A 26,343-nucleotide genomic window follows, 5' to 3' on the forward strand; every position below is an offset into this window, starting at 1 on the left:
AACACTTTGTAAAAACCAGTATCATTCTAGTGTTATTCTCTCAAAATGCATTTGTGTTCTTTTTTCTGGGAAGCTTTTTTAATTCATTATTTGGCTGATGTATTTTAAAAAGACCTTGCTATTTTGTTATCTTTTTCTGGGCATTCTTAGACTTTTCCAGTGTTCAAATTTTATACTTTGAAACTTAAAATTTTCTTTTTAATAATATAGACACCTCATAACTGTCTCAGAAAGTTGATTTATATCATCTTTCATTTGAGTATCTTTATGGTTTATACTCAATGCTTCAGAGTTACATTTGTTACATGTAAGCTTTGCTTTTTTTGTGTAGAAATGGCTTTAAATTAGGAAGGAAATTATAGTTAGCTTTCTATTTGAGTTCAGAATATTCTTTATAATGCATGTAAGGGTCTTTGGTTGCAAGGTGCAGAAACCGTTGGGTAGTTTGGATGGAAAAGGAATTAACGGGCGTCATGGCAGATAGCTCAGAATTGGTGGAGAGAGTAGGAATCCAGGTTCGAAAAATGAGCAGTAACCAGAGGAGGGTGAGCATTGGGAAAGCAACAGCCCAGATTACGTTGCAGGAACAGTCTGGTTAGGACAGCGTCGCACTGGTCTCTTGTTACTGCCACTGTGATGATTTCTCAAGTACCCCTGGCTTTTGGACCATTCTTTCAAGACAGGAAGCCATGAGGGTGGAGGTACAGTGTTTGTGGTACCCTCCCAGACCTCCACTCTTGTGCTCCATTAATGTTCCATGTCTTCAGTTGGAGGCCCTGGGCCTAGCAAATTTAACATGGCCCAAACCTGAACTCCTTGTTTGTAACTCCATTCCTGCTCCTTCCCATCCAGGCAGGCTGTCTGTTCCATAATCTGGATTTGTGTGTTCTACATCTCTTAATAACTAGGTTCTGGTTAAACGTATTTGACAAGTATTTTACATAGGGTAATATTGAGGATTTCCCCACATCAGGAGACATATAATGTCTGTCACATTTTTGATGATATTAAGTTTGATCCCTCAGTTAAGGTAGTGTTTGCCAGTTCTTTCTATTTATAAAGGCACAGTTTTCCCTTTTAATTAGTGAAGAATCTGTAGTGTAGTAATTTCAGATCATGTGACAATCTGGTTTCCCCAAATTTTTCACTGAATAGTTTAGCATAGGAGAGGGCAGGCACTCTAATGTAGTAATAGCTGTTAATGTGTATCTGAATGATAGCTGCTAATCATTACCAAGAAGTTATAAAACAAAAACTCCATGTTAGTATTTTTTTTTATTTTGGTATCATTACTCTACAATTACATGAGGAACATTATGTTTACTAGACTCCCCCCATCACAAAGTTCCCCCCACATTCCCCATTGCAGTCATTGTCCATCAGCGTCGTAAGATGTTATAGGATCACTACTTGTCTTCTCTGTGTTGTACAGCCCTCCCCATGCCCCCCCCACATTATACATGCTAATCGTAAGGCCCCCCTTTCTGCCCCCCCTTTTCCCTCCCTTCCCACCCGTCCTCCCCAGTCCTTTTCCTTTGGTAACTGTTAGTCCATGGTAGCCATCCTTACTGGTGTGAGGTGATATCTCGTGGTTTTGATTTGCGTTTCTCTGATGACTAGCGATGTGGAGCATCTTTTCATGTGTCTGTTGGCCATCTGAATTTCTTCTTTGGAGAAGTGTCTGTTCAGCTCCTCTGCCCATTTTTTAACTGGATTATTTGCTTTTTGTTTGTTGAGGTGCATGAGCTCTTTATATATTTTGGATGTCAACCGTTTATCGGATCTGTCATTTATGAATATATTCTTCCATACTGTAGGATACCTTTTTGTTCTATTGATGGTGTCCTTTGCTGTACAGAAGCTTTTTAGCTTGATATAGTCCCATTTATTCTTTTTTGCTTTTGTTTCCCTTGCCCGGGGAGATGTGTTCGTGAAGAAGTTGCTCATGTTTATGTCCAGGAGATTTTTGCTTATGTTTTTTTCTAAGAGTTTTATGGTTTCATGACTTATATTCAGGTCTTTGAACCATTTCTAATTTACTTTTGTGTATGGGGTTAGACAATGATCCAGTTTCATTCTCTTACATGTAGCTGTCCAGTTTTGCCAACACCAGCTGTTGAAGAGGCTGTCATTTCCCCATTGTATATCCATGGCTCCTTTATCAGATATTAATTGATCATATATGCTTGGGTTTATATCTGGGCTCTCTATTCTGTTCCACTGGTCTGTGGCTCTGTTCTTGTGCCAGTACCAAATTGTCTTGATTACTGTGTCTTTGTAGTAGAGCTTAAAGTTGGGAAGCGAGATCACCCCTGCTTTATTCTTCCTCATGTTAGTGTTTTAATACAGTAAAAGTAAGTAAATGATTCATTATCATAAAACTTAAATTTTGAATAGAAGCTGACTTAATAAATATTAATAACCATCCCCTGATTTGAGGTTTAAAGGTAATAATTGATGGCTATATACAATTCAGGTTTTAAAAAAAATTGTTAAGACTAATAATGTCTGAGGAAAAGGTACATTAAGAAGGAGGCTGGGTTTACTGGCTGAAATAAGTGTTGTTGATCTGTTAACTTCAGTGATGAGTACTTTCTCCTAGTCTGTATTTTAGCAGAGATCACCATTTTTCTCCACATTCATAGTTTGAATACCTGCAAGGTTTCTTTCTTTTATTGCTGGTACCTTTTGAAATGTTTTCCCTCTTAATTCAAGGAAGCAAGTCTGCTTCCCAAGTGACTGCAATTTGTCTTGCTCATAAGAAATTTATTCTAGATAGATTGATTTTCCTAGAATCTAAAATTAAAACAAAAGCTATACCATGAAAGCTGGAATATATAGGAACCCTCATGTTTAGTAGAAATCTAGTGAAAAGGAAAAGAGAGAAATTAAAAGATACACGGATTTTTGTAAGTTCTTAGTGAATGAGCAGAGAGCAGCACAAGGTAAAAACAGGAAGGATGTTGAGTCAGTGTTTTCAGAATTTACTTACTGATTGATTTTTTTATATTGAGAATTTATTTTAAAATCTTTATTCTATTTTTTAGTTTGACTAGGTAAAAGTTACTGGTGATATGAAAGTATTTGCAGCATAATGTGTAAAATAAAGGTAGCATGATACTAGTTTCTTGCATAGCTTAGACAAGTTTTGTTGATTGGCTTTCTGTTTTTGTGTTCATACTAATATTTTTAGAATAATACATTGAAGTGCACTGTTTTGTATATGTAGCGCAAAATAGTATGTGTGCATATTGACAATGATGTCAGGAACTGACAATTCCTTTTTATTACATAAAAGGCAGCATGAGGCAGTATATATACATATGTATGCCAGTATCCGGAAGTAATGAATTTTCATTTTGGAAGTTATCTCTACAAAACCTCTGAAAGTTAGGAAAAACAAAGTTTCACTCAACAATCAATGACTGGATTTTGAGAAATTAGCCTGTGTGATATATGTGATGCTATTGTTTTTCTATGTTGAACCCATCAGATATCATGTGGCCACTGGTGGACATTTCATTACTAGGAGAAAAGCCTGTAAGACATGTGCAGCAGGTTTTTTTGTTTGTTTGTGAGGCAGTTTTTAAAAAGAGAAAATACAGAAGAAACCCATTTCATCCCAGGATGTGTAGCATTTGGAGTATGCATTTTACAGATAAAGCTTTAACACATACATATATACTATCTCATCTTAAAGAGTAATTTTTAGAATAGTAAATGTCCTTTTTTGAAAGTCGTTTCCCCTCATTTGGTTAGTAAGTTTAGGCTTGAATAGTCAAAATATAGAATTACCTATATTCTCCAATAAGTGGAAATAAAAGAAGGGCAAACAGATTAAGGTTCATACTTGCATAGCAAGTGAAATCAGACTTGTTGAAAAAATTAGTGTGGTTTTTGTGTTTAGTTGGACTGAAAAATCTTAATCCATTTGTTCTGTGGAATTCTTGATTTGCCTCAGTCTCAGTTTAACAAAGCCTTCTTCTTACTGACTTTAGTGTTAGTCTGTTGCATATCCCTTGTTACTAATCAGATGGGTAGCATTTAAATTGCCTCTTCTAGAAGGAGAGAATGTTCTCTTTTTCCAAGTTAGTGGATATTTTCATATATATCCTAAAAAATTGTCTTGCTTAATTTGAAACATGTAAAAAATGTCTTTGGAGGTTATTAGTGGTGGTGGTGTTTTTTAAACACGCAAGCAAACTCAAAAGTCATCACTTCTTCATCATTTCTGTAGCTTTCTCTGATGTTTTCCTCTGGATATAATTCACTTACTCCCCATAGCATTTTATCCACAGAATTCTAATACAGCATTTTACTTAATTACACTGTATTGTAATAATTGACTTACATGTCTTTTGGACATGAGTTTTCAGCAGGCAGGTCTTGTCTTACTCAGCATTTTGTACTCTGCCTTGCCTATATAACATCCGGCCTGTTGGAGGTCCTCTACTAATGTTTGTTGAATTACCATTAGGAAATAGATCATTTTTAGATTAGGTGACAATTCATTTTTTATAGTCTTTAAAAAAATCTATTGTTTGATTGCTACCATGATAGATAGCTGTGCAGTTTCACACATTAGATATATAGTATCTCTCCAAAGTGGTTATCTGTGCTTGTTGCAATTGAGTTATTTTGTCAGCCTGGAAAAACTATTCTCTGTAAAACCACAATGGACACATTAGAATATTTTATTTAAAGTCTGTTTATTATTTTTAGTTTTTAAAAGGAGAAGTTACAGTTTTCGAAATTTTATCCATTATCTGCTACCTGTATATCGATCTCTCCTTATTGCTCATTTTCCCAAACATCTTTTTAGCAGAATGATGAGGCCAGAACTCTAAACAAGTTGCATATTCGGGCTCCTTAAATCTTTTATTGTGTTGTTTGCTTATTCATTCATCCATTCATTCAGCATATACACAATAGAGGTGACCCATATTATATTGGGCTTGGTATGGGGGATATGAGGGCAGTGAACAGTCTGTGATAACTCCTTTCAGTCTTGGGCAAGAGCTGAATGTTTTGATGAGTGAAATGATGTGTTACAGGGCCCATTTGAAGATGTTTAACCCACACTTGGAATATCCTCTTTTCTCACATTGTCCTGTTACCTGAATTTCTACTATAATTATAGTCTGTAACAATAATCTAGTGTGGATAGAAGTGTTACAGATTTGTTATTTTTTATATATGCAATTATTATTTCCACAGGAAGCCATTCATTTCTTTCAGGATAAAAATCATCTTATTTCTTTGTTTAGTAAGCACTGTAAGAGATATAATAAAGATTTTAATACTTGTTGAATCGACAGGCAGAAACCCCGTAGCATTCTGGTGCTGCTTAAACGGTTTGGGCCCTTCGAACTTGCAAGGATGCTGGTAATAGCACTTCTGCAGAGGGGTGCTGCTGGCCTGATGTGACAGATAAGACCTGGGAAAAGAACTGGACAGTGTAATAGGTGTCTCTCATTCTTTGAGTTTCTCGATCTTAAGAGAGATATTATCTTTTTTTCTACAGATGAAGAAATTGAAGCTTTGAGAAACTTAAAGATTCTTGCTCAAAGTTAAAAAAAGCTAGTATGCTTTTTCTGTCAAATTATATTTTATGTGGATATGTATTTTTGCCAAGAGGTGAAATGATTAAATATTTGTTTTGGTCATAGAACTCTCTGGAATTAGTGCAATATATGACAGCCCAGGCACAGAACCTCTCTGTGAGGGTCACAGGTCAAATGTGGATTAGGTCTGTGATGCTCTCCTGGTTGGCATCATGCTGCGGGAGTCTGAATACAGGGTGCACTGGCTTATGTTATTTGTAAGCAACACAAATTACCTTTTAAACCAGCCAAATTTTGCAAATTATTTCTCTAATTTTTAATGGTATATTAAGGATTAGGACATTTTTAAGAATCGGATGTGTGCATTTGATTTTATTAGTGGTTCCTAGTTTTGGGTATGTTGGTTTTTCATTCAATACATGGGATAAAGCTTAAAAAATTGCATGGGTGACTCAAAATACCGCCATCTGTATTTTGAAATTTGTAATATGTAGTTCAGATCCAGAAGTTTGAGAGCATGTTGCATTTAAATAGATACTTTTATAGAGGATGATCTTAGTTTTTGGCACCTTAGGTTTATTGTTATTAAACACTTGTTTATGTTATATATTTTCAGGAATAGAAAAAATGGCTCTGGCAAAATAAGATGTGAACTTAGCCTTAAGACTTTGGATTTCCCAACCTGGACTATTTGTGCTTCGGTTACTATCAAGTGTAAATCAGAGATATTCTGAGAAGTGCCACAATTGTGGGAAAGGACATGAGTGGCTGGACAGTGTATTCTTCGCTTCTAAAAGAGACCATTTCCTTTTGTTTATGCAGTTTAAATCTATTGATATTTACATATTTTTTACATAGGTTAGAGCTATCAGAATTTACTGTAATTAAAGGTGAGCAATCACCTGGTTTTTCTTCTTCCTTGTGGTCTAGTTTACAATTTGTGAGCATCATTTTTATGCCTGGCCACTTTTTGTCATACTTCTTTCTAAGTTGGTATCTCTTTCCAACATTCTGTCCATTGTACTCTCAATGTCATGAAATACATTCAAGAGTTCCTTTAATATGAATTTTTTTTTGCTAGTGTCACTTTCTCTGGGATATCTTCATCCTTTTCATCATAACCCCTTTCTTCATTTATGTAGATAGGTTTACCTACACTAAGTTTCTGTGACTGCTTGTTTAGTCTCCCAGACACAGCATTGTCAACACCTCTTGGAGCCAGCGATTTCTTCTGTATTTCATTTATGTTCCATTAGATTTGACTTCCAGTGTTACTGCTTTTGTTTGTTTGCTGTGCTTTTATCTTTGCTGGCAAATTCCATTGCTTGGTTACCCATTTTTGTAAAATGTCATGTGGGTTTGTCACCAGGAGGCAAGGAGGTAACACAGCTACACACTTTACATTCTGTTCATGTCCTGATAACAGATGTTCAGTGACCAATCATTGATCAATTTTGAAAGAAGTGATGTTGTTGGTCACTAATAATGATATAAACAATTGGAGAAAATTATAAAAGCTATGAAGCATTCTGTATTTTCACTGTCTTTATTTCTCATTACATTTTAGAGAGACAACTAGACATTTTAGAAAAAGTATATGAATATGGTTTATACAGTAATAATGATAACATTAGCTTACATTGATAGAGTGATTCTTATGTGTCAGGAGCTGTTTCAAGTGCTAAACATAGATTCATTTATTTACTCCTCACAATAGCTCAGTGAAGTAGGTATTCTTTTATCCCCTCTACAGATTGCATAGGCAGAGAGAGATTAGCTTTTCAAAGCTAAGCCTGACAGCCTGGCTCCAGCACCCATGGCTTTATTTATACTAGCACGCTTTGCAAACCAGCACTAATCATAAACTGTTGCCAATCTGCAAAGAATTGGGATTTGTTTTTGTAAGTCTTTTAAAAACTTCATTTTTCTAGTGTTCTAGTTTTCTTTTCTAGTAATCTTTACAAAAGTATTGGGCTATGATTGGTGGAAAATTTAAAATGAAACAGCTGTCTTTCACTACAGATAGCCTGAAGAAGCTTTGCACGTTGGGCAGGAAATACTATTCAGTACAGGCATACCTTGTTTCCTTGTGCTTTGCAGATGTTCCCTTTTTTACAGGTGGAAGGTTGTGGCAATGCTGTGTTGAACAACTCCATTGGTACCATTTTCACCACAGCATTTGCATACTTTGTGTCTCTTTGTGAGTCACGTTTTGGTAATTATTGTAATACTTCAAACTTTTCATTATTATTATATTTGTGATGATGATCTCTATCAGTGATCTTGGATATTGCTATTTTTACTTGGATATTACTATTGTTTTGGAGTGCCATGAACCTTGTGCCATAGAAGGCGGTGAACTTGATTGATAAATGTGTGTGTTCTGACTATTTGACCAACTGGCCGTTCCCCTATCTCTCTCGCTATCCTTTGGTCTCCCTGTTCCCTGAGACACAATATTGAAATTAGGCCAATTAATAATTATGTATTGGCTTCTAGGTGTTCCAGTGAAGGGAAGAGTCACAACATCTCTCACTTTAAATCAAAAGCTAGAAATGATTAAGCTTGGTGAGGAAGGCATGTAGAAAGCCAAGACAGGCCAAGAGCTAGGCCTCTTGAGCCTAAAAGTTAGTCAGGTTGTAAAGGCAAAGGAAAAGGTCTTGAAGGTTATTAAAAGTGCTACTGCAGTAAATACGTGAATAATAGGAAAGCAAAACAGCCTTATTGCTGATATGGAGGTACTTTGAGTGTTCTGGATAGATGATCAGATCAGCCACAACATTTCTTTAGGACAAAACCCAGTCCAGAGCAAGGCCTTAAATCTTTTCAATTCTGTGAAGGCTGAGAGAGGTAAGGAAGCTGCAGAAGAAAAGTGTGAAGCTAGCAGAGGTTTGGTTCAGGACATTTAAAGAAAGAAGCCTCTCCATTACTTAAAAGTACAAGGTGAAGCAGCAAGTGTTGACTATAGAAGCTGCAGCAAGTCATTCAGAAGATCTAGCTAAGGTAATTCATGAAAGTGGCTATACTAAATAGATTTTCAATGTAGATGAAACAACCTTATATTGGAAGATGTAATCTAGGATATTCATAGCTAAAGAGGAGAAGTCAGTGCCTGGCTTCAGAGCTTCAGAGGAAAGGCTGACCCTCTTGTTAGGGGCTAATGCAGCTGGTGACTTCAAGTCAAAGCCAATGTTCAACTGACCATTCTGAAAATCCTGGGGCCCTTAAGAATTGTGCTAAGTCTACTCAGCCTGTGCTCTATAAATGGAACAAGGCCTGAATGATGGTACCTCTGTTTACAACATGGTTTACTGGGTATTTTAAGCTCACTGTTGAGACCTACTGCTAAGAAAAAAGATTCTTTTCAAAATATTAGTGCTCATTGAAAGTACACGTGGTCTCCCAAGAGCTCTGATGGAGATACATAGTAAGATTAATGTTATTTTCATGCCTGCTAACAGCATCCATTCTGCAGCCCATAGATCAAGGAGTAATTTCAAGTCTTAAGAAATACATTTTATCAACCTAGAGCTGCCTTAGATAGTGATTCCTCTGATCGATCTGGGCAAAGTTCCTTGAAAATCTGAAACATATTCACCATTCTAGATGCCATTAAGAACATTTGTGATTCATGGGAAGAAATACTAACTTTAACAGGAGTTTGGAGAAAGTCTAACCCCTGTCAATGACTTCAAGAGGTTCAACACTTCAGTTGAGGAACTAACTGTAAATACAGTGGAAATAGCAAGAGAACTAGAATTAGTGGAGTCTGAAGATATGACCAGATTGCTACAGTCATGGTAAAACACTAACATAAGTAGTTGCTTCTTAGGCATGAGCAAAGGAAGTGTGCTTTTTTTTTTTTTTTTGAGATGCAATCTACTCCTGGTGAAGACGAGGTGAAAATTATTGAAATGACAACAAAGGATTTAAGAGTATTCCATAAACTTAGTTGATAAAGCAGTGGCAGGGTTTGAGAAGATTGACTCCAGTTTTGCAAAGTTCTGTTCTGTGGGTTAAACACTGTTAAACAGCACTGTATGCTACAGAGAAAGCATCGTGAAAAGAAGAGTCTTTCAGTGGGGCAGCCTTCACTGTCTCTTATTTTAAGAAATTGCCACAGCCACCCCATCCTTCAGCAACCACCACCCTCATCAGTCAGCAGCCATCAACACCGAGACAAGATCCTAGATTATACTATGCTACACTATAGTGTAAACATAACTTTAATATGCACTGGGAAACCAAAAAATTCATTTGGCTCTAATTGTGATATGGCTTTATTGCAGTTGTCTGAAACTGGACCCACAGTATCTCTGAGGTTTGCCTGTACCTAGCAGTGACCTGTATTAAAAGAACATGCTTTGGTTGTTATAAAAGGATTAGCTAATGAATGTGCATATTATATATATGTGTGTGTGTATACAGATACATTTAATTTTATAAGTATATATAAATTGTGTATGTATTTTATATGTACTTTTAAATAAGAATTTTGATTAATTGAGCAACTTCTGCTTCTGATTATCACAGGAAAAAGAGTGCATTCACTGTAATTGTAACACCTTAGAGGACAAAAGCTTCTTCTAGGTTTGAGCATCACTTGGAATGTGGAGCAGATCCCTGAAAGTCAAAGTATTAAATTTTACCTTTCACTTTTGTGCTTTACATGTAAAGTTATCAGTTCCTTTAACAGTGCTAGGAGAAAACACTTGTTTCCTGTCCCCATAAGAAGTCATTGAATCGTTTTACCTGAATCACTCTTTAAAGTCCATTATTTCATACTGTAAGAATTTTTTTTTAGAAAAATATTTGTAAGAAAGAAAAACAAACAAAAACCCACACAGAAACCTTTGTTGTCATTCGAATGTACCTTCTCTGTTCTCAGTCTCTCCCCCCCACCCCACCCCACCACTTCCCTCCCAGCGCCAGAGTGTGGCCCAACCTCTCCTGCCAGCCTTTGAATACTCATTTGGCATTAAAGTTATTTTAGTATTTGATACATATAAAATATGTGAAACACATGTAAGTTATAAAGCATTAATAAGAATAAAGTGCATAAGATCTAGGAAGCTACTATGTTCCTTCCCTATACAATCTCCCTGCCTCTGCCCAGAGGAAAATAACTCTGCTGAATTTTGTGTTTACCACTTTTATAGCCTTAACAAAAAAAAAATCACGTATGTCAGTATCCCTAAAAAATACATAATCATACATATTTTAGTTTTGCTGAGTTTTTTTTTGGGGGGGGGCTCTGTAAAAATTATGTAGTCTTCTGAGACTTAATCAATTCCTTAAATTCATTAAACAAATTCATAGAATTCGTCCTTTTTCTTGCAGGTGGCTGTCACTGATTTGTACTACCCTGTAAGTTTTTGTTGTGTGAAAAAGCCACAGTTTAATCATATTCCTATCAGTGAACATTCAGGTTGTTACTAGTGTATTTTTTTTCCTCCTCTGGAACAAACACTGCTGCTTGGAACACGTTTGTACATTTTTCTTGGCATTCATTTACAAGAATTTTTCTAGGTGTACACCTGAGAGTAGAACTGTTAGCTTCTAGGGTATGCAGTGTTCAGTTTAATACGATAATGCCAAATGTTTTCTAATGTGATTATAATAATTTATAATTTTACATGTTGGGTGTCTAAGAGTAACCTATTGATAAGCGATTTTACCAACACTTAATAGATTTCTTATTTTTTACCTATCTAATGGATATAAAATGATATTTTATATGGTTTTCTTATAAGGCTGAGTATTTGTGTGTGTGTGGTTTTTTTTTTTCTTTAAATGCCTCCGTGACTGTGGCCTGTTTTTCTAAATTTCTGTCTTGTTCTTGCTGTGTTGAGCAGTTTTTATATGCTAGATACTAGTATTTTTCCTGTTATATGTGTTGCCAGTGTCTTCCTATAGTCTAATGGTTTATATGCTTAGTTTCTTCAAAGTGTCTTGATAAGCAGAAGTTTTTGGTGTTCATATGCACAGTTTTATTGGTCTTTTCATTTGTTGTTGGTGAGTTTTGAATTTATCCTTAATCCCATGGGAATTGATTAATCTGTATAGTGTAGGATAGAGATTTTATTTTTTCCTATATAAATAATCAATTACCCCAGCTCCATTTATTCAACAGTCTCTTCCTTTCCCCAGTGATATCCAATGTGATCCCTTACATACCTTCTCTTTGATGTATGCGTGGATTTCTTTTTGGACTGTGTGTTGTCTTCATTTGCCAGTTTGTCCTTATGTTAATAGCATTCTCTCTTAATTTCTGTAGTTTTATTTTACATCTTGATGTCTAGGCAAGTTATTTCACTTGATGCCTTGAGCATTTTGACTGTTCTTGAGTTTTTGTTCTTTCAGATAAATTTTAGAATTAGTTTAAGTTTCACAGAAGAATCCTTTTGAGATACCATTTGGAAATGCATTAAATAATCATATGAGTTTGGGAGAGAATTGACATCTTTACAGTATTGTCTTCATTTATGAACATGATGTCTTTACATTTATTTATGCCTTTATAAAGTTTTATGATTTTTCTTCATGCAGCTATTGCACAGCTTTTGTTAGGTTTATTCCTAGTTTCTATATTTCTTTTTGCTATTATAAACTGTATTGTCTGGGGGGAAAATGATCTTTTGGCTTTTCACTCGAGAATGAAATGCAGTTGAGATTTCATATTGATAATACTCACTTACCTTGCAAAATTCATGAATTGGATTTCCTTAAAAATTTTTTTCCAGCCAGTAATGTTTTCCTCTTGACTTTTAACACTGGCTGAGACCTGCAGTACAGTGTTGGAAAGAAATAGTGATAGTGGAAATACTTGTGTCTCTTAGATTTCAAGGGGAAAGTTTTTAGTAGTTCTTCATTAAGAATTATGTTTATTACAGGCTTTTGTAGAAGAAGAAGATGCCTATTATCCTTTCTAGTCTTACTTTGCTAAGTTTTTTTTTAATCACTTGTGAGCGTAGCTTTCATGAAAAGTTCTTCTGCGTCTTTTGAGCTCATCATGCGGGTTTTTTTCCCCTTAATCTGTTAATGCAGTGAAAAACAACCTGTAGGTTTTTTTAGCCAACTTTGCATTTCTGAGATGAGCCACATTTGGTCATTTTTCAAGAATCTTTTTATTTTGAGAATAGGACTAAGAGTGAAGAGGATGGTGGGAGTAGATCAGGTGGGGGTAATGAAGCAGGTCAAGAAGCAGAAACGAATAGTTATTGCAGTGCTAGTGAATTGATTTAAGATAATCTTGGAGCTATACATTTTTAGCAGGATGTATAAATTCAAGTATATATTTATTTGGTCTCTTCTAATATTGACCTATTGGAAAATAATACTTTCCTAACATGTAGAATTATGTAAAGCTTTATTTTTCCTATGTTATTACTTCTCTTAATTTATCATTCCTTTAAAATTAAATCATGTATAAATTTTTAAGGCATTTTGAACATATTGAGTAGATTAAACCAAGGACATTAAAAACTCTACTTGTGTCTTTTCTTTAATGTCAGTCACAATATAGACATGTCATTTCTGGAACCATGTGTGGGCTTAGGGATCAGGGCCTTCTAGCCACATCTTTATTGCCTGTATAAAACCCACACTAGCACCTTTGATGTGTCCGGACTCAGGAGAGCTCATGTGACTACACTTCTGGACTCACTAATGTGTACAACAGTGTCTTGTTCTGACATCCCCTCAAACTCCACACCTTACCCTCTCAAACTCTGCCATCCTGTACCGTACCTCCTTTAACAGGACCTGATGTGGTAGTCTCATCTGAGAAAACTGGGGTGGGACAAGTGTGCCTGGCACTGGGTTAGGTATACTTGTGCCTTGATGTCCAGGGGTTATATTTGTGAGTAGGCAAGAGTGTGACCCATGTGTGCCTGGACACACGTATACACACCAAGGGCTGTTGCTTGCTGGAGTCCTGGAACCCCAACCCAGTTGTAGTTCAGGTCATATAATAAAGTACCAGTTCATAATATCTACACAAAGTCTTCATGTGTTTCTGAAGGCCCTGGATATAGCATGTCCAACAGAAGGAAAGTATTTGAAAGGAATGGGATATACCTATATGATAGGATGGCATATAACAATTTTGAAAGGATTTCTAATGATATGAAAATATTGCTCACAACATAAATGATAAAAAAAAGACACATGTAAAGAAAATGGTGTTCAGTTGTTTAAAAATGTGCATAGAAAAAACTTACAAGGGAATAAATTGTTACAGGTAGTTAGGTTTGGTTGTGAGTCTACAGGTAGTGATGTTTTTTCCTTTCTACTTTCTCTATGTAGTATATATAGTGAGCATGTTTTGTTCTTATAATAAAAGGGAGAATTAAAATTATAAGAAAATTTAAAAACCTATAAAAGTAGTCATGTTCTGATAACCTGGAGTTATATCTTCAACTGTTGTAAATTTATCTCTCCCTGGCATAATGCATCTTTTTTAGATTAATGAGAAGTGTTGATGATTCAGATCTTCTGCAGCTTGAGTTTACAATAAAGACTAAGAATTTCCTGATAGTGCTAATTTCAAAATGTACAAATACAGTTGATGTTTAAGGTACATAATATCAAAACATTATATAATTATATAACATTAATTATTGCATAATACCAAAATTGATGTATGTATTATATGTACTTTAATAGTTTATCTGTATAGAAAGTGTAGTTCTGGGTATAACAAGGAGGGGGACTCAATGTAACCTTTTCATTTTCTTCTGATGAAACCATTTTGTGGTAGTAATCATGGTGTAAGATGACATAGATGCCTAAGATTTGTATTCAGGTATTTGAGCTCTGGTGTGTTTTAGACATGGATAATCTTAAGTGTGCTGCACTTGAATTAGAATGTCAAAACAGATATGTACATATTATAATTTTAATAATAAATTAGAACAGTAATGACAGTGTTCAATTAAACTGGCATTTCTGTTAATCTTCATATACTTATTGAGATTTGATTTGCTATTTTACAAATAAAGGAAACTGATGCTCAGGTAACTTAATTTAAATAAAAGAAAGTCTCCATTTACAACTAAACTGTTGCTCAAAGAACCTAATAGTTTAAATAAGTGGAAACTCAGACCAGGTCTATCTCATTCCAGAACCACTGTGCTAAATCACTTTGCTTATTTTAAATTCCTTTTTATTACATAATATAAAATGTTGCATATATATATTTACTAATTTGCGCTCTCATATATTATCATGTTAATCTTTCCCTCTCTGAATTTTATATACATTTATATGGACTATTAAAACATTTTGGTTTTCCTTTATTTTTAATTTTTGTATGATTGATTCTATCTTTCCATTTTAAATTTCTAATAGTGCTTCACATTACTCCTCTAAAGATGAGGTATTGTTTTCTATTTTTTGAGATTCAGTTTTGAGAAATGAAAGCTAACCCATCTAGGATGTGTAGACTGAGAAGATTGTATCTCAGTTTTCCATGAGATTATTTAAAAAATAAGGATTATTTATAAAATAAAGTTTTCTTTCTTCATTGCCCTATGATGATTACTTTATACATTCATCATGTGGAATATTCTCCTTACTTCCTTTTTCTGCTTGCCCAAATCCTGTTCATTCATCAAAATCTCTCTCATCTATCAGGGCTTCACAAAATCTTTCCTAATACCTGATTTCCATGTTCTACTCCACCAAAATCTCTTCTTTTTTTTTTTTTGTAGATAATTATTTTTTATTGAAGGGTAGTTGACACACAGTATTACATTACATTAGTTTCAGGTGTACAACATAGTGATTCAACATTTATATACATGACAATTCTAGGTACCAGCTTTCACCATACCAAGCTGTTACAATATCTTGACTATATTCCTTATGCTATACATTACATCCCAGTTACTTATTTATTTTACCATTGCAAGTGTGTACTTTTTTTTTTTTTTTTTTTGTGAGGGCATCTCTCATATTTATTGATCAAATGGTTGTTAACAACAATAAAAATCTGTATAGGGGAGTCAATGCTCAATGCACAATCATTAATCCACCCCAAGCCTAATTTTTGTCAGTCTCCAATCTTCTGAGGCATAACAAACAAGTTCTTACATGGAGAACAAATTCTTACATAGTGAATAAGTTACATAGTGAACAGTACAAGGGCAGTCATCACAGAAACTTTTGGTTTTGCTCATGCATTATGAACTATAAACAGTTCAAATATGAATACTCATTTGATTTTTATACTTGATTTATATGTGGATACCACATTTCTCTCTTTATTATTATTATTTTTAATAAAATGCTGAAGTGGTAGGTAGATACAAGATAAAGGTAGAAAACATAGTTTAGTGTTGTAAGAGAGCAAATGTAGATGATCAAGTGTGTGCCTGTAGACTATGTGTTAATCCAAGCTAGACAAGGGCAATAAAACATCCACGTATGCAGAAGACAAAATCTCTTCTTTTAATTGCCACATCACTGCAGATAGATATTTCTCATAATACTTCATTTTTACCTTGAGCATTTAATTGCACTTTACCTTAAACAAATAAGACTAGGTGCTTCTTGAAAGTGCAGTCTTTTTCATTATCGCATCTTCTAGGGTATCTATTTTGGACCTGTATACATAATAGAATTTCTAGTGAATATTTGGTGTGGTTTTTTTTAAGTTAATATACAGTTGGACCTATCCTGATTTCTGTGTTCTTTCCCTGACTATTTATAGCAGCTACACAAAATTTTAATTAATGAGTATGACTGGCCAATCTCATTGGTTCTTCTGTTTGCAAAAAAAATTTATAGACTTGAACTTTTTTTCCTTAAATGGATATACAATAACTTTTTCAAGTTACTAAATTAAAACTTAGATATATGTTGGAATTTTCTAATGCACTTTTATAGTATTGTCAGGTCTTGGAACATGGTTAGAATACCCTTTCATTGTTTATAAAATGGCTGTGAAAAGTGCTTTGTTTATCTCAAGGGGAGCTTAAACAGATTGAATTGAATTAGATTTTATCATATACCCAAATGGAAGAGGAATGCAATCTAGGTTGCATAACCAGTTAGTTTGTGTACCATCATTTGAAATACTGCAAAGCTGTTAATATGGTTGATAGAATGCTCTGAAGTCGTAACCCACGGTTTATGTTTTACTGGAGGCAAAGACATTTTAACACTTGAAGAACCTCTAGGTTTGTGGATTTTAGATGCCTGGATTTTCTAATTCACATATTACCTAATTATTCACTACTTATGACCTAACATTTTATTTCTGAGGTTGAATATTTTATTATTTCTTGATTTATTAGGAATTAAGATCAATGGAGTTTTTCACCATGATTTTATGCAAGTGTTGCCGGTCTTTCTTCTCTGTTTATGAAAGTGGCCAGCCACGCCACTTGTCTTGTGTATTTCTGGGTAATTGTAGTGTGCCTTAGGGAAGGAAGTTTCTCTGTGGCAGAAAAAGTAAAAGTTAATTCATTCCATTTGTAGTAACATCGATTCAAGAGGAGCTTTTGAGGAAAACCAGAGTGGTTAGGTTTTGAACATAAATAGCTTCCATTCATCCTCTGATAGAGGAAACTAAAAGATAAAGATTAATAATATATAAATTGTAGACAATACAAAGTACTGGAGCAGAAGTTGCAAACTGATGTCTTATCACCAAATATAAATATAGCCTTCAGACTGTTTTGGTCTACTGAGCATTTCTAAACTTACTGAATTAGTTGATAACAATTTAAAACTGGATATTTAAAAACATGACTATTTAGCACTGAATCACCTCCATTTTTAGTATGACATGTTAATAGCCATGGCACCCTTTAGATTAAGATTACATGTTTGTCCTTGTTATAGGAGATAGAATAGTAGGTATGAAGCTTTTAGGAAGTGAGAGTTTGGGCGGAATATGGGATGTGTGAGAAAGCAGTTGCAAAGGAATCCACAGTTTTTAACTGAGCAGTGGAAGGATAGAGGTGCCATCGGCTGAGAGGCGGGAGACTAAGTCGACCAGTCTCTGGAGAGGGAAAATGAGATCAATTTTTCTCACGTGATGTTTGAGGTATTAAAACATCCTTCTGGAGGTACTGACTAGGCAGTGGCTGTGAGTGTGGATTTGGAGAGAAATGTCCCTGGATAAATAAATTTGGGATATATAGATAATGCATAAAGCCATGGGATGGAATGAGATCCCAAAGGTAGTGGAGGACCCAGGGCTGAGCCTGCATTCAGGGGTTTGAGAGAAGTTCAGCAAAGGAGACTGAGAAGGAGCGTGCAGTGAGGTAGGATGAAGAGTAAAGGAGGATCGTGTCCTGAAGGACAAGGGTGTTGACCTGGTTTCATCCCAGAAGCAGAGCCTGAGACAGGGACTTCTGAGACAGGTGATTTGTTTGGGAACCTGTTAACAAGGAACAGAAGTTGGAAAGCTGGGGCAACTGAAACAAGGAGGAAGAAAAGTCAACCCAAGTGTGTTGACTAATCGTGTCTGTGAGCTGCTGGGGCTTGACTGTTAGGAAGCCCTCTGAGAAGATGTGAGGACTGTGCCTCTAGGAGGGAAGAAGTAGGTGGTTGTTTACCAGGCCCCACCCCCCATTGCTCAGGGGTTGCCTGCTGAGTATTGGTGTTAACACCATCATACTTTCAGGTTCACGTATGTTGCAGCATGGCTGAAACGTTCCTGTAGGCGTCACATACAGCAAAGACTGTGAGCAGAAAGTGAGCCTCGTGGTGTTGCTAAGGGGAGGTGCCGCATCTGGAGTGACAGTGTGGGGTAGTGCACATTAGGTGTCCTATGTAGCCTGTCCCCTTGTATCCTCCATTAAGCACTTGCCATTTAATCCAGTCTACTACAAAGCTTTCAAGGTGGTGTCTGGCCACAGTCTGCACGTTACACTAATAACAGGAGGGTTAGTGGAATAATGTTCATTATGTCAGGCTTCCACTACTCATTCTAGATTTTCCCACTTTGAGCCAGCACTTCAGCAGGTTGAGGTGTTATCCTGGTAGAGGGACCCAGACCTTCTTCCCCCAAGGGATCAGGGCCCATAGTTGCCTTATCCTTGTCAGGCCTTGGTTGCTACAGCTGCCCACTTACAGTTCCCACCAGGCATGGCAGCTCCAGTCGAATCCCCTGGGTTCTCATTCTATTTCCTCCTGTCCCCTTTGTTTAGCAGCAGCTGCCATAATCCTCATGGTTGTGAGGGTCAGTTTACAGGATGCACCCCCACCGTGTGGAAACCCCTTCCTTACCATGTGTGATCCTAAGTAAGGAGTCCAAACTGACCAGGTGGTAGTTGTTGCTTCAGGATTCTTCCAGTGCCTCCTGGCAGAAGCCTCTTCTCTCCTCCCCTAGAGTCGGAATTTCTAAATCAGTGGAGCCTGAGATTGCCAATCCTACTTTCCATAGGTTTGTTTCTGGACCCCACCGCACGCACCCCTTTTTTCTAATCTGCTGGAGACATGCATGGCACCACATTTAAACCTTTGTCTCAGACCACTACCATCTTGGAAGGCATTGTTCCTGCCCCTGAAAATGTTACCAAGCCCTTTAATTCGTAAAACTTATATGCCTGTTAAATACAGAACTCAAGTTATAGAAGAAACAATTAGGGAAAGAAATTTCACCTTAAAGTGATTAGTTATATTAGTCAAGTATTTCTCCTATTGTGAACCAAGCAAGTTTGTCCTTGTGACTATAGTTGTTCTTGGTTGCAAAGTTAGAATAAACTCATTTTGAAGATTTAATTTTACATAAAATCGTTTTAGGCTTTGAAATAGTAAAACCAGTTCTAGAGAGGACTGTAGTTCACTTGAGTTCTGCCAGATGTGCCTCTGGCAAGTAATAGGTTATTGTCATGGAATATAAGGATCTTAGTAACTGCAGTAAAACTGATTTTTTTAATATGTTGAAGCTGAATGAACTTAAACTGTGAAGAATATAGAAATGTGCCTCTTTTGACAATTTTAGGCCCCTGTTACAAGAATAAAGAGGATTTACTAGTTTTCTTCCCTTATCTCTTGCTTCATAAGCTATGATGAGAACTCTACTTTCTTGGTGCACTTACTAGTCTTTGGATGTCTTGAGGTGTGAATGACAACTGGGGTGTTTTATCACCTATTGGTATTTCCCAAGGCTTAACATAATGCCTTACTTTTAGTAGGTCCTCTGTACCTAGTTGTTGAGTTAATCCAAGGAGATACACACATAGACATATATAACATACACATGTGATATGTCATAGCATTCATAAACTTTGTTAAAGTTAGTTTTAATAAAATTAAACTTGTTTTAAAGTACAATAATGTGTTAGACTTTCTTCCTTTCTTTTTTCTTTAAACAGATAGCAGGACAAGAACAGAATCACCAGCACTGGCTGAAGGTAAATATGTCTTTGGGGGAAATGATTATTCAAATACAAATGAAAAATTATGATTTAAATAAAAAACTACATTGGCTAAACATGCTTTAAGGAAAATGTTCTGTACATACTGTTGAACTGCTAAAAATGTCTTTAGGTAATACCCTATATTGTTTAGTTTCTGGCTTAGAATAGGAAGTAGTGGGGAAATGTAAATTAACTAGAACTTTTTTTTACAGCTTTCTTTTAATAGGAGAGGTATGTGTTTTTCTTTGAATTCCTTTTAAAGTAATTTTAACTGGTATAGTTAATCAGAAAAGGTCTAACCCATAATTCTACTAATTAAAAAAAATAAATGGAAGGCACTTTTAAATACTTTTTTAAACAAGAATTCTACCTGTTACTGGTGTTTTGGTCTTTCTAAAGAAGTCTTAAAAGTAAAGAACACAACAACAACAAAAATAATTACTGTTAAAGGGTCCTGAGTATTTAAACATTTATAATCCTGTAATTGTTTTAATTATAGCAAGTTAATAAGTATTTGAAAATGTCATTTTTCTATAGACATATTTTGTGTTCTTTCAAGTGAAAACTGATCAGTTTAAAATCTTGTTCTGTGCTCTTCTTGTCATAAGCAGCGACAATTACATTTAACAACTTGGCTGTCACTTTATTAGAACTGACATCACAGTTCCTATGCTAGCCCTTTGGAACTGTCCTAACCTCACTCACTCTGTGTGTTACAGTGCTGGAGTTCTCAGCCATTTTTTGTGCCATGGACTGCTTTGGTAATTGGGTGAGCCCTATTGATCCCTTCTCAGAATAGTGATTCCAATAATGATTTGTGATTTTATGAGGTAAAACACACAGAATTAAAGAGGAAACTGGTTATATTGAAATATAGTTAACAAATATTAAAAAATACAAATTTGGATAGTAATGTATATGCTGCTCACCTTAGAGAATAAGCATTAGCAACAATTCTGCTAAATAATTATAATTTTAAATAGTGATGAGTTAGCAATAATTGTAATATTATATAAAAAGACCTGTGATTTCTATTGATAACAAGTTCATAGGTATTTCTAATATTATTGTGGTTTGTTGCCTATGATCTTGATGAAGGAATTGCTAAGTTTCATGTAGATGTTAATGAGAGATTCCCACCCAGGTTCAGGTCACTGAATTGTCTTTGTGGAACTCATTAAGAATTTTTGTTGGTGAAAAGTCAGGTAGACCTTTCTTTATCCATCATATTTGAATAAGTTAGTTTTTTATGTTCTGTATGACTACTCTTAAGTAGAGTTAGACACCCATCCCTTAAGAAATATCCTGATACGTCGGCTGGAAGTTCTTGAAATAGCTTTGAAGAAATTTCTTTGTACTGGTCCATAATCACAGCAACAATCCATTCTGTGGAAAAGGAAGGAGAAGATAAATGTTAAGCCTTGGAGAGTGCCTGCCTTCAAAGAACTCACATTCCAGTTCAACGAACATGAAATAAACATGTACAAAATAAAATACCTGCTTGAGATGCTAAGAGTTTAACCAGAGAGCTGTCATGATTAATCGCTATAGGAAGGATGCAGGTAGTAAGTGCTCTGATGCTTGTGTTATGGAAACGCCAGAAAAGGTCAACACTTGTAAAAGGTCTCCAGGTGTTCTGCAGGTACTAAAGTGGTATAAACTGTACAATGACAGTGTGCCAGCCTAAGCTACTAAGAAGAGCCTGTAACTAAATTTGACTATTTGTCCAACACCTTGGAGCTGACTACAAATAAAGGGATGGCAGAGCTGTTGAAGTTTGGTTGATAGCAAAAACAGAGCTAATACTTGTTTTGAAGATGATGTGGTGGGGTGTCTGACTTCTGTTTTCTTTTAGTGGGGTACTTAATTGGTTCTATCAGTGTGATCTGGCCCTGATGCCTTATTTTAAAGATGTTCTCAAAAGCTGCATTGCCAGGGTCATTGATTAAATCACGCCTTCTAAAAACTTTTTTTTTTGCCTAAATCACCAAGTTTCTGTTGTCCTCAGTTTCCTCCTTTTATAAAATTAGAGAATTGAGGTACATAATTTCAGGTCATTTCATGAACTCTGTATTATCCTTGCTCATTTCCTTCACTTCTTCCTTCCTATTCTCCTTTCTCCCTACCAGAAACTTTAGACAAGGAGCAACAACATTCAAAGTTATTTAGTGATTTGAACTTTGGTTTAAATACTGCCCTTGTATACACTATGTAAAACCTTAAAATCTATAATTATTAGATAGCATATTTAATTCAAAAAAATTTAAATGATATATACATTCTGCATTTTGGTCTTAATGGTTTCAAAAATCTATTTAAAACTAATATGCTCTGCTGTATTAAGAAAGCAATAAATTATTGCTTCCTATATTTTATATATCAGTTTTTTAATTTTTGGGTAAATTAGCTTTTGCAGTGTAATTTTATTCAGGCCATGTCATTTGAAAATAATCATAGAGTATGCTTTTTAAATTTACTCAGTGAATCTGTACTCTCCAACTGAAATAAAATAGTATTTTAAAAAATTACACAGTGAAAACATTTATTGGGTTGTAATTACCACCTCCACTATAAGATCACAATGTAGTGAACTTTGCTGGAGTCTCTTTTTTTAGCACTATAAGAGATGCTGATTTATAAATGTAGAAAAATTATTCAAGTATAGATCTTAAAAATTGTATGATTCCCAAGAAGAGGAAATTATTTTGGTTTTGTATTCTGTTTGATTATGATGAGCTCAGAGGAGTTACATTTAAGAGAATGTTAATTGAAGTTCAAGAACAAGGGAAACATCTGACTATGCCCTCTGGTAATTTCAGAGGGTATTAAATTCTTTTAGCATGCCAGGCTCAAACAGAAACATCTGACAAATGGTAGAGAAATATTTAAGGACATTTCTTAATTAGCATCTGTCATCTTTTTCTAGTCACATTTTTTTTCTTAAAATTTTTTTTTCTCTGAGAGATTTAATCCTAATTTAGAGATTTTAGTGCTAACATTGAATTAATTTCTTTCAAGGAACACTTGAAATTTTTCTTTTAATCTTTTTGGATGAATTGTGTGTACTTTCATTTATAACTAACAAGCAATATGGCTAAATGGTTGAGAACTGTTGGGAGCCAGTGAATTCCAGCTTTACTATTGACTGTTGACCTTGAGAAAGTTATTTAATCCTTCTGACCTTCTGGTTGCTAGGAAGTAAAATGATTGTAGTGTTAACCAACTTCATAAAATAGTAGAGGATTTTCTAAAATAGTACTGTTTATATAGTACTTAGCACAGTGTGTGGCACATGATGAGATCTCATTCAATGACTTTTACTTTAATTCAGTAAGTATTACATACAGCATCCAAGACCCTCTGCAAGGTGCTTTGGATACAAAAATTAAGTTGATACTATACTAAGGGAAAGATGGTTTTGTTTTCCTTAGTTCCTTCAGTCTATAACATTTAAGAAGGCCCTTATGGAAAGTATTGCCTAAATAATCCCTTCTAAACTTTATTGTCAAGTGTCACAGGAGTTTGTTTAGTTTGATTTTAGAAGGCCAGTAAGAACTGGAACCATTGAGGAGAAATTAACAAGTGGATGAATTTCAGTTTAATACAAGTTTTGTGTGATTCTTGAGGGCAGGATTCATGTTGAATTAATTGTGCATCATTTGATTATTGAAGTTGCTACAAAAGTTTCTAAAAATTGACTAAAGTCTAAAACATAAGTCATTTGAAAATACAGTGACTTACTCCTTGGGTGCAGGCATGTAAAGTCTTTAAGCAGAGGATAGATGGCTGCTTGACATGGATGTTGTAGTATTAACCCAAGGTTAGATGGTACTTGAGTCTAACGTTTTAGCATGTTATCTTAGCTCGGCTGCTATAACAAAGTACCGTAAACTAGATGGCTTATAAACAACAGAAATTTATTTATTCCAGTTTGTACAAGCTGGAAGTCCTAATCAGGGTGCTAACCATAAGTTGAGTTCTGGTGAGGGCCCTCTTCTAGTTCAGACATGGCTGTTTTGCTATGTCGTCACATGGTAGAAGGGCCAAAGGAGCTCTTTGAGGCCTCTTTGATAAGGGTACTGATTCCATTCATGAGGTCTCCACTCTGATCACCTGATCACCTCCCAGAGACCCTAATCACATTGGGTGTCAGGATTTCATCATTTGAATTTTGAAGGGGACACATGCATGGCAGCATAGATGGTTCCTTCCTGATCTAAGATTCTCTTATTCATTGATGATTGGATATAAAGCCATTCTGCCTGATGTCTTCCTCTCCTCATAATGACTATTAATGTTAAGAAGAAACCCCAGTCCATTTTAAGAAAAAAAAGTGAAGCCTCACTTCAAAATATTACATTATTCAGATAACAGTGTTATTTTTTAACTCAACTTTATGAGAGAAAGACAGATGAATTTTAAGAACCTCTTAACCATTTCAGTCATAGCAGGATAACTAGTTAACCTAGCATAACATAGTAGAATAAACTCTAGGAATGGTGCTTATTTCTGTATGCCAAAGCTTGGCAGATTTCTTTGAGATTGGATTCTGCTTTTCCCTCTCCCTCTTCCTCTGATAATGTCTGCAGGGAAGAAAGAATGAGAGCAGGTGGTACATATTTCATCCTTTCACTTCCATGAGGCCTCCTTACCTGGGAGTGAGGTCTGTGTTCCTTCCCATTTTTGCTGTAGTTTGGTTACTAGAAGAGGAGTCGGGGACTCTCATTCTTGGAGGGTGGGATGAAATGTTTATATATAGTGGCCAAGGACATTTCTATAGCCCTTAATCTCTGTGCCAAAAAAAAAAAATTGTATGTGTGTATATACATATATGTATATAAAAGTGCAGTTTCTGAGGATGACTGTTGTCTTGGGATAAACATTGTAAGAATTTTTGGCTCTCATTGATAGAGTGCATAAAAACGACACCCATGAAGATTAGTTTGGTGTTGATAAAATGGTGCTGTCTAGATCAGTTTTAATAGGATGATAGCAGTAAACCTTACCTTTGATTGAGTTTCTTAACTTTTGTGGAAGTTGTATTTGAGTTATTCCTTGGCAGGTCACACACTCCGTAAGCTTATTCCCGACTTTGTAAATCTGCTCTGTGCTTCATTTGACCTAAAGCTACACCTTTACAGGATGCCCTTAATTTAGGTATGCTGTTCTTTGATGAATAAGCTTTTTTACTTGATTTATCATTCAACAGATGTTTATCGAGTGCTGGCTGTGTGACAGAATGTCTGCGACAGGCTAGAGTTTCAGAGATGAAAAAGATGTAGATCTAGGTGTTTGGAAGAATTTTACTGTAAAACTCATCAAGGAACTGATTATTCTCTTTTATAAATTGTTCTATAGATTGAAAGAGTTGATATATAAAATAGACTTGAGAGCAAAACAGATGGGAACAGAAAAAAAGTTATAAATCAGTTTCACTTATGAAATAACCCAAAGTGAAATATTAACAAATCAAATTTAGGAATATGTATTTTTTTAAATCACCAAATGGAGTCTATCCCAGGAATGCAAGGATGGTTTAGCAGTAGAAAAATGTATTCAGTTAATCTACCATATTTTTAGATTAAATGAAAAAATGTTTTTTTATAGACATGGCAGCTCTGCCTCAGAATGATTCATATATTTAATGCAAATCGAAATCCATCAAATGTGATTTGAAATGCAGATCAAATCACATTGGTGATTAAAAGGCCATGAGTGGCTAAGGCAATTTTACTTAATAAACACTACAAAGAAAAGATAAAAAATTGGGCTACATGTGACAAGTGGCTCTTTAAACAGAGTTAAGATATATTAGCATCAAAAGACTGGTATTCAGAATTCATATTTAGAATTCCTAATGCCCAGTTGGAAAAAAAGGGGTGGTAGGAGTTGAGTTAGGAAAACATATGCTTCTGGGCATTTCAAACAGAGAACTGAATATAGAGATTGGTTACAAAGGTATTAGAAAGACTGGGAGAGCAAAAGGGAGAAAGGGAGGGATAGAGTGGCAAAAACAAAAGAATGGGGTGATGCTGCCTGCTACCAGCACTGAACTGGAGCCCACAGACTGCACCTGCTCCTGCCCCTGACTGGGGCGGTGGAGACCACGGTCACCCATCGGAACTGCTTCTGGAGTGACTTCTTGTTTGCCTTGCCACAAGCAGGAACCTTCTCTCTCTCCTGCCTTCTCCACTCTCCAGTGCCTCTTATTGACATAACCTGACAGGAACTCAGCTGGCAAGGGTGTGGGGAATGTTGGTACGGATTCTAAGCCCCACCGGTACCGGGTATTGAACAGAAAGGTAGGTGTGGGGCTGACCGTGGAAAAATAAACAGCACAGGTAACAAAGGATATGAGTACACATCTTACAGGTAGCTATTAACATGCAAAGGTGTCCACA

The 26,343-nt window shown here is 35.6% G+C and overlaps 1 protein-coding gene across 12 annotated transcripts in view; it reads left to right on the top strand.

Moving 5' to 3' along the window:
• CYRIB (CYFIP related Rac1 interactor B) overlaps positions 1-26,343 on the top strand; it is a 146,077-nt gene that overhangs the window by 72,573 nt on the left and 47,161 nt on the right. For 6 of the 12 annotated variants that reach the window (XM_036890496.2, XM_036890500.2, XM_036890493.2 and 3 more), the window contains one exon: positions 19,898-19,936. The exons of 2 other annotated variants lie outside the window; for them this stretch is intronic. The gene's annotated coding sequence lies outside the window, so the exon portion shown is untranslated. Of the gene's footprint in view, positions 1-19,897; positions 19,937-20,154; positions 20,174-26,343 lie in introns of all 12 variants that reach the window. 4 more of the 12 variants (XM_036890497.2, XM_036890492.2, XM_057497741.1 and 1 more) reach the window with 1 other exon arrangement.

The sequence above is a fragment of the Manis pentadactyla genome, chromosome 3, assembly GCF_030020395.1.
Source record: "Manis pentadactyla isolate mManPen7 chromosome 3, mManPen7.hap1, whole genome shotgun sequence".
NCBI lineage: Eukaryota > Metazoa > Chordata > Mammalia > Pholidota > Manidae > Manis > Manis pentadactyla.